General features: G+C 33.5%; 1 protein-coding gene across 1 annotated transcript in view; it reads right to left on the reverse strand.

Moving 5' to 3' along the window:
• Positions 1–10,254, reverse strand: part of Pcdh9 (protocadherin 9) — a 960,985-nt gene that overhangs the window by 343,779 nt on the left and 606,952 nt on the right. The window lies entirely within an intron of this gene.

Raw genomic sequence — 10,254 nt, forward strand, 5'->3', positions numbered from 1 at the left:
GCAATCCCTATACCATTGCTATCTTATATGCTGACTTTTGAATTTGCCCTTTAAGTTATGAAATATAATAATACACATAATAATGTAACATAAAAATAACAGTTTATATTTCTACCAGTCCTGGAAAGATTAATTGAAATTGTTACTTAAAAGTTGAGTTAATACTGATGTACATTGAAAGAAATTACTTTATTCAAAACTTGAAAACAGAAAGAAGGAGAGATTAATGAGTTGTTTTTGTCCACTGATTCAGGCTTTATTCCTAGGCTATTTTTTAAAAAAAGACTTTTCAATAGAAACGTACTTAGATTAGTGCCTTGGCATTTACTGAACTGTATCAGTCTACGGATATAGTGAAGGTGTGCTTATAGTTAATTCAGTGAAAGCCAGTGTTTTAGTACAATAAAAATCTGAATTCTAGTACAGACCAGAGTTAAATTTTCATGGTCAATGTGCTTTTGGCTGATGTAATACATGACATATAAAAATGTGTGCAGCTGTGTTGGGGTGAAATTTTAAGCTGTAGGGAATTACGTATGTCAGTAAATGAGTACTATAATACTAAAAGTAATTTGCATTCTTCCACAGCCAAAAAACCCTCCAATAGTATGCTACACATGACTACTTTTATTGAGATTAAATGACATTACTAATACATAGAAACAGATAAAATTCAAATATGTAGTGTATATTATAACCATTTCCAAGCATTTAATATTTGTGTTTTTCAAGAGAAAATTTACAGAATATATTCAAAGAAACAGGAATGCTGCTAGAAGCAAAATGCAGTAGGCAGATGCATTGCAACTCTATAAAATGCTTTTATAGACTGACAATAGGATACAGCCTATTTTCTATGAGTCACTGGTTCAAATCCAGCTAAAAGTCATCCTGGAGAAGAGATGATGCCACTTTATTGCTGTTCAATGGCCTATGTGAAATGAGTTGATAGTTCAGTACATTTTTAATGAACTGACACTTACATCCCATAAACTATAATCATAAATGGTACTAATTACATCTGATGTAGCACATTTCCCCTTTACACTCAACTCTTCAATGAACATCACTCCTTTTGCAAAGGTTCTCTTACATGCTTAGGTGAGTGCTATAGAAAAGCAGGCCAGACACAGGTAGCAGCGTCTGAGATGCATTAGCCCTTCTAAAGCAAAGGTTATGCTACACTACTTATTGTTGTGTTTCCTCACACTTGACATTTTAACTGTCAAGGAAAAAGTGCTCATGTTCATACTGAAGTATGCTCTAAATCTCCCATGATCTTCCCATTATGAAGTGAAAAGCAAGGGCGTTGAGCTCATGGGTCATTATACATGATTGTCTACAATAGTTTCTAAGGTGATTGTCCAGGATCCACTGGCATCATCTCTAATTGACTCTCTCCTACTTATTTGTAAATGAAATAAAAGAAAGCAAGGTATAAGCAAAACTTTGGACAAATCACTCTGTCTTCTGATAACATCTAAACGCTGCATATACCATTAAGGAGTCTATACTTCATAGAAGTTAAAGTTACATTTGAGAAAAAAGCATCATGTTAGTTTAGTTATACTATTATTCTCTACGAAATATTTCTCAAAATATGCAAGAGCAGTTATTTCTTATTTCAACAGTTCTAACAATATGGATATTTGTATATTTAGTTGTTGAGCATCTTGTATTATGTTGGAAATATAATTGTACAGAATAACAAATAAAATATTTTCTTCTAAAGCCATTACAATGAGATTGTTAGACTCTACATTATACATTATACATTATATTTATATATTTTAAATTACTTTTATTTTTGGCATTTTAATGTAATTATAATATTTAAGCACTAGAAAATTGTAATTTTCTATTACAGAAAATGCAAATGTAGTTTATTTTCAATGAAATTTGGTAAGTTAGAAAGATGTAGTAATTAATATGTTGTAATTAACCTGACACAGAGATGTTTAAACCACATTGGCAGAATTGTGCAATATTTTCAGCCTGCAGAATGGCAGAATGGATATGCACATGCACTAGGAATTGGTAAATGGATATAAAAGATTGAAGAAAAATGATCAAATATATCTATTATTAATTCGCATTAAGGAATATCATAGTAAGAATGAGCTATCAAGGCAGGTGTAAGTAAGGGATCTAAAAACATTTCAGTACAAGAAAAAAGAGAGGAACAGTAGCATGTGATGAAAAGAAGTTATGTGTATCATTAAAGGTTCTTCAGTAAGGGCTGCCTGAGCTGAAGTAGTGCAGATGACCACAGCTTCGTTAACTCCTGAATTGGGCCTTTTACCTGACTCACCTAGAGGTAGTTTATCTCTTGTGAGAGAATATGAGAAAATATAGCCTGGCTAATAGGAGCATTTTAAGGTCAGAACTGATCAAATAATTAAAAAAAAAAAGATTTCCTTATATATAATACGAGTTGCATATAGATTTTCAATTAAGAAGAATTTGTAACAATTTATCTTTACAGATATATTTTTAAAATGCGTGGTTCTCTAAATATTTAGTTAAACAGTTTTTTTTTCCTTCTCTAAAATTAAATGTGTATTTTTCATTTAGAAATATGTGAAACACAGAATTTAGCTTTTGCCACTGATGTTGCTTCAGATCCTGTTCCTCAAGAAGGCTTTACCCTATGTCAAGTTCTGTAGGTAAAAATTAGGGACAGTCTAGATTACATAGTTTTCTTCAGAGAACATATTTTGATAGAGTTTTACACACTTGATTCTAGAGAAAGATACTACCTGGAATTTATTCATTAACATTTGAATATAACTTTTAAGAGAAATCATGGTTTCAAATGTGCCCATTATCAAGAATAAAGAGGTTCTTTTTTAAATATACAATACAAAAGAATGCCTCTAGTGATGATAAAGTAGATATTTTTGAGCACAGAATTCTTTTTATAATGGTTCATTTCATTATTGGCAACTGGCAACATGAACTAACTTCCTACTCCATGTTAGAAGTAAGTATTTACATTAAATAGTTGCATTTATGAACAATGTGGTCTTATTTTTAATCTGGAAATTACTTAAAGATTTAATATTCTATTTCCATGAGTTACCTTTTTTCTCTTAAGGAAGTAAGATACAGTGATTCTCTCTACTGTCAGGACACTAGAGTGAAATTCACATTACATAATTTTACTCAAAACACCTTTTCCACTATTAATTAATCTATTCATTAAGCCATTAATTGCTGAGTACCTACTGCCTCAAGAACATATTCTCACTGTTAATGATCGCATGGTTAAAAAAAAAAAAAGACAGAACCCCACAGTTTTTTTAAACTTTTCACATTATAAAAAGCCAAATTTATCTAATCTTTTCTCAATCACTCTTTAGAATGCATTGGACCAAAAGCTGTGTCTTTTTTAGAATGGGACCACCTTCTAATTCTTGCAAACTATGTAGACTTGGGCAAAATCAGCCCATCAACAGGAGACTTTCACTGTAATTTTTTTTTTTTCAGAAGCACATTTTTCTTTTTTTAAATCAGAAGAAATCAGGTGTGTTCCTGAACAATAACATAGGCAGATAAAATAGGATGAGGGTATTTTCTAAGTTTTTGTCAAAATAATCCACATTTTTTTGCCAGACATAAATTTAAATTTATTGTGAATTTATGACAACAATAATAACAATGGGATAGAAAAGTAACAGAGTGTTAGAGTAAGCTAGTTTTGTTGCACTTCCCTCAAAATTCTTTACTTGTCATTAAATAGTTTTAAAAACTAAGGGTTAGAGAGATGATAAGAATATTGAAGATTTATTAACACTATGAGAACTTTACAGTTAAACGGGGAAGGCAGATACTTGATGTTTTATGAACTGAGTTCTTGGAAGTGAACTAGACTCTACCACCTATCCTCCCTTACCCACAAACTCACACCTGCACACATCAAGTCCAAGTCCCATCAGTACCTAGAGCATTTCTTCCCCTCTGGCAAGTGATGGAAAAGCAGGCAACAGTGTCCATGTCAGAGATAACCCCAGTTCCTCTTACTTGGGAACCCACAGAGCTGCCTATTCCCTACATCTGTGTGCCGGGCCTATAACTTATTCCAAAAGTTGATACTTTGTTTTTTTGGTTTTTTTTTGTATTTTATTTTTTTCTTATCAGTTACATTTTATTAACTCTGTACCCCAGCTGTGTCCTGATCCCTCATTCCCTCCCAGTCCCTCCCTCCCTCCTTCCTCTCCACCGTGCCCCTTGCCAAGTCCACTGATAGGGGGGACCTCCTCCCCATTCATCTGATCCTGTTTTATCAGGTATCTTCAGGACTGGCTGCAAAGCTCTCCTCTGTGGCCTAACAGGACTGCTCGATACTTTGTTTTTAAACTTTTAAAAATCACCTGAGATACTCTGACTTAAAAGTGATCTATTTAATATGTAAATGCCTTACTGATTTTATGTGTTTTAGATACCTCTTTTAAGATTTTTAATGATAGAAGCCTTCAACTCAAATGGCTTATAGTAGCATCTTTACTATAATTTAACTTCATTTCATTTGATTTTAGTCTAATGAGAGAAATTTAACTAGTATTTCTCTTCAACAAGATTTGATACATTTGAGAAATCCAATAAATTATATGGTTTGAATTATTTGGGTGGGTAGGCTTTAAATAAGCAAAACAGATATAAAATAAAAATCATTCTTTTGCATTTTTTTCCCTAGTAGGATGCTATAGAAGAGAAAAAAGTTTTCAACTCACTTCAACCTTGGGTTGGGGAACATGACCCCACCCTTCATGCTCTGTCAGGGTCAACACATAGAGAAAGGATTAAACATGTCACATTGTGGGTTAGGATATTTCTTATATTCTTTAATTCTTGCTCTCTGAAATACCCTTAACCTATTTCTCAGTTAACTGCTGCCTAGTAGGAAAGGGGTACTTTATCAGAGCATTCAAAATATAAAATGACTGTGTTAAACTTAGAGCAGCTGTTCCTGAATCTACAGCAGAATTTTCATATCTATAAATTATATGTACAGAAATGTGGAAAAAAACAACTCAGCAAGAGTTCTTTCCAATTTCATTTTCTAGTATAAACAAAACCATGTGACAAAGTAGGCTACCCTCATCATATTTACAAAATCAGCATACAAGATAATTGCAGCAATTTAATTAGAAATTATGCTAAATTATGACTGTTATTAAAGTAAACATATATAAGTCGCTAGCATAAGTGTGTAGTTAAAGACTGGTGAGAGATGTGTCTTTGGGTTACGATATATTACTGAAGTATATGTCTGACCAGCCAATTCTAAAAACAGAATTTGTGTCTGATTGGTGTCTAGTATTTAAGAAATATATTACCTCTGAAAAACAAACCAGAGACAATAACCATTTTTGTAGAATTTATCTTATTAAAAATTATCAGTGGAAAGCATAATTGTAACTCCATTGTAGAGCACATTTCTTAGTATGAAATGCTTTTGCAGCATAACTCCAAAAATACATTGTAAGTTAGGTCAAACCACGAAAGAAACAGAGGAATTTAACCAAAGATATGTAAATACACACACATATGCACAAAGGTTATTTTCTTCCTTGTATGTTTAGAATAGCTCAAGATCATAATCTCAAATTTTCTCAGTGTATATGCAGAAATGTTATTTTTGATTTATAAATTTAGTAGTAATAGTGAAGGTTGACTAGGAGGCGATGAATGGTTAGAGAATTCAAAAAAATTTTAGAATTACAGACATCTAAGGAAACCTGTACAAAAATGTTGCCAATATACATGTTGAACAGTAACTTTCAGATATATAAATATATAAATATTTATGAAAGTGTTAGTGAGAACTACTGGGTATAATATAAAAATATATATTTTCTATAAGCTGTAGAAATCATATTTTAATTCTCTTTTGCTCTGTAAAATGCATCATATCCCAAACTCTGTTAGAATCAGAGCCTTTAAAAAGATCTTCAGATAACAAAGACACTGAGCTAGTTGAAATAAACATGAATAAGATTTTGTATCTCTTTTCTCTTGGGTTGAATAGTCTTTGTTCTGAACAGTCTAAGTAGCTGGACTTTATTTCAAAAAGAAAAAAAATCCTACTATTCCTGCAGACAGACACTGCGACTTTGAGCCTGATATTTGAAACAAAATCACTCCTGCATCTCAGTGATAATCGGTTCTTGCCCTGTGGCTTTTTAATCTTCCCTTTGAAAACATTACTGAGTTACCAATTTCAGTTATTTGTGGACTGGGAATAATTTGTTTCCCTGAACATAAATACAGAACTCAACACGTGTTGAGAACTTCTGCATGGAAAACCTTCTTTAAATTTATTCAAGTTGAGTCTGTAAACTAATGAATGAGAAGTACTTGGAAAAATAAATATAGTTCATATATTCTGCAATGTATTCTGATAACTGAGATAATTGTAGCTCTCAGTTCTCATCAAAGACACTTCATTTCACAGCATATGGACACCATTACAAAAAAGACAACTGGGGACAGTTAAGTTATCAAAAAATAATGGGAAGCCTGGTCCCAACAGATATACCTACAGTGCAATGCTTATACTTAAATCCTGGGAAATCTCATGGAAGAGGGGCCTGAACAATTATAATAACCAGAGGACCAGGAAGTCTACTGGAAAACCAGGTCACACCCAACAAGTTTCATTTTAATTAATTTTATTTACTCCAATATATTAGTGCTATTGCCAGCTTTGGTCAGAGAAAATATTCTTTGGCAAGGGGCCATGGCAAATAGGATTTAAAACTATTCAGTGTGCTAAGAACAGTTGACTGCAAAATGCTCACCTGTACTGAGAAAACATTATATAAGAGAAGACAAAACCAACCAACCAAACAACAACAACAACAAAATCATTAGTTCCTGTAGAGGACAGGAGCTCCACAAGGAGAGCAAAAGAACCAAATATCTGGGCACAGAGGTGTTTTCTGAGTCTGATACTCCAACCAAGGACCATTCATGGAGATAACCTAGAGCCCCTGTTAAGAGGTAGCCCATGGCAGCACAGTTTCTGCATGGGTTCTATAGTAATGGGAACAGGAACTGTCTCTGACATGAACTCAGTGGCTGGCTCTTTGACTGCCTCCCCTGTATCGGGGAACAGCCTTGCTAGGGCACAGAGGAGAGCAATGCAGCCAGTCCAAGAAGATACCTGATAAGCTAGGGTCAGATGGAAGGGGAGGAGGACCTCCCCTATCAGTGGACTTGGAGAGGGGCATAGGAAAAGATGAGAGAGGAAGGGTAGGTTTGGGAGGGGAGGAGCTACAGCTGGGATACAAAGTGAATAAACTGTAATTAATATAAAAAATAAAAATTTAATTAAAAAAAACATTAGTTCAAGAGGCTGGATAGGACACCTAGGTGATCCAGTCCCCTCCCTGATAATTTCTAGTAAGTTAAGTTAGTGAAGAGAAAGAGACATTTTCTTTGATAGTGTAGAGTTAGTAAGCTGGCCATAGCCCCATAAATCACCTCTACTCATGGTTACTTACAGTTACTCATACACTGTAAGCAGCACCAGGAAACAGATAATATTCAGGTTACAGAATATATGAGTTATATATACTTAAGTATATACACCTATATATGTATACATATACATATGTATTACTAAATACATATTATATATGTATATGCTATGTGTATTATATATATATATATATATATATATATATATATATATACACATTTATGTATATGCTCACTGTGGGTTGGGCCATCTCTGGTCTGACTGTCCTGAGTTTTATAAAAAACAAACAAACAAACAAACAAAAATGGCTGAGCAAGCCATGTGAAGCAAGCCAGCAAGCAGCACATTACCATGGCCTCTGCATTAGCTCCTGCCTCCACCTTTTTGCCTTGTCTTCCTTCAGTGATGGACTATAATGTGGAAGTCTAATAAAACCCTTCCCCTCCAACATGCTTTTTGGTCATGGTGGTTTATAGCAGCAAAAGAAACCCTAACTAATAAAATACGTATTTTATTTTATTTAAACTACAATGTTTGCAAAACTGAAACAATACTGGTTCCTTGTGTTTCTGCTGCTTATGGTTCAGGCAAAGGATTTATGTGAGGGTTCTCTAGAGCAGCAGCTGTCAATCTGTGGGTTGTCACCCTCTGGCTGTCTAACGTTCCTTTTAAAAGTGTCTCCTAAGACCAACTGCATGTAACTGTGATCCACCAAGGTGGTAAAGTTAGAGTTTTCAAGCAGCAACGAAAATAAATTCATGGTTGGGGGTCATCAAAACATGAGAAACTGTACTAACAGGGTCACTGATTGAGACTGAGAGCCATTTCTTGAGAGTGTAATCGTATTTTACGTAATTGAGGTATTTTTAATTACAAAGGAGACAAAAAATATTAAAAGTAATACAATCACTCAGACTTGTACTAAAATGAAAGGGTACTTCAGTCCACTTTCAAATAATTTAGAATATGATTTTCATGTTCTGAGTATGTCCAATTTTACTTCGATTGACTACATGTATATGTATGCTTATATTTTGATAGTAATATTCAATATTATTTTTGTGTATATGTAATTCATTATTCTGTGTTAAATTAAGAGGATGATTCCATATTTGTATTTCACAAAACTTTCTGCATGCAGAAATCTGTCATGATATTTGATAATGTTTTTCCTTATTTTCTTAATGAAAACATTGTAAACCACAAAAGTTCTCCGTAACTAAACATTTCACCTTCTGATTAGACTTAAATCAATCGTGTTGCTTTTACAGACATATTTCAAAGAGTTAGTTGCAAAGATGGAATGTCATGCTCTACATATCAGAAAATAATTCAGATCTAATTCATGTCCTAGCCTGACAGATGGAAGAAGATAGATGATGGCACTTTTGGAATGAAAGAATTACCTTTCCTGGAATAGATCATAATGCCTAATGTCTGTAGAAGCATCTTATCTCAGCCTTCATAGACTGATAATGCACACAGAGAATACAGTGCAAGACATCTTGTTTTATCGTGAACTTTCATAGATATGGAAATCTATAAGACTTGCATCAGACCTGCAGTTTGAGTGATAAGCGAACAAACATGTCAGTGAATCAGTAATAGTTCCTAAGAGACTGTGATAGAAAAACAGTCCCATTATAATCTTACAACCCCATTTCTGTCTACATTCTATGTACATAATTTCTTCTGAAGTTGGCAGGGTAGCATTCTTAAAAGTGAGATTAGGTACTCCTGGACAGGGAAGAATATTACAACTAAAGATTTATAGAATATGTATTTTAGTGCTATATATTCTAACTTATAAATGTCTAGATAAAATTCTAACTTCATTTGTCTTCTAATTGCATTACTAAGTTCCCAATTATAACCAGGAGATTTACATATTAGGAAAATGGAAGAACATTATTTAAGTTCTTGTTCTTCCCTGATAGCTCTCTGACTGTAGCAGCAGAATGTCTGTAAAATATGAATTAGAGTGACCTTTGACGTAAGGTCACATGTTAGATGATAATGGGGTGCATAGCAAGAACTGGAGAGTAGGCAATTGCATCTCATTCAGACTCACAACGTGTACTTTACAAACCCAAGCAATGGGGTCTCTAACACTCATTTAGCCTCCTGCTCTCAGGGCACAAACTTGTACAGCATGCTTCTCCACTAAAAACTGTAGGCACCTGTAGCACATTGCTAAATATTAGTGCATCTAAACGTAGAAACTTACATTAAAATATATGAACAACAAGCATCATGGTCATAGGACACTTCCTATAGGTAAAGACTGGAGTTGACTCCGAGTGAACTATTTCCACGTGAGTAAACTGCCTAGGTGACTGTAAACTGCTGACAACTGAAGAAACACCGAATATTTGTCTATGGACACGTCTTTTCTTTAATAACAAATAACTCCACTTTAATGGATTTTGCACTAGATGACTTTCATTAATGTTACACTCACATGACATTTATCTTAAAAAAATAAGCACAGAATAGATCTATGTAACAAATCTTTTTCTTTTACGTTCATATTTTATAGTGTTCCTCTTTATTTCATTTTATACCCATAAAAATACAAATATTCACGCATTTATATGTATATGTCTGTACATATACATATATATTTATTATATGTACATGCACATATAGACACATACATGCATGCATACATATGTACAGACACACATATATGTGTATCAATATAAAGATATAGGTAGATACATAGATAGATAGATAGATAGATAGATAGATAGATAGATAGATAGATA

Source organism: Psammomys obesus, unplaced genomic scaffold, assembly GCF_907164565.1.
Source record: "Psammomys obesus unplaced genomic scaffold, mPsaObe1.curated_primary_1811, whole genome shotgun sequence".
Classification (NCBI taxonomy): domain Eukaryota; kingdom Metazoa; phylum Chordata; class Mammalia; order Rodentia; family Muridae; genus Psammomys; species Psammomys obesus.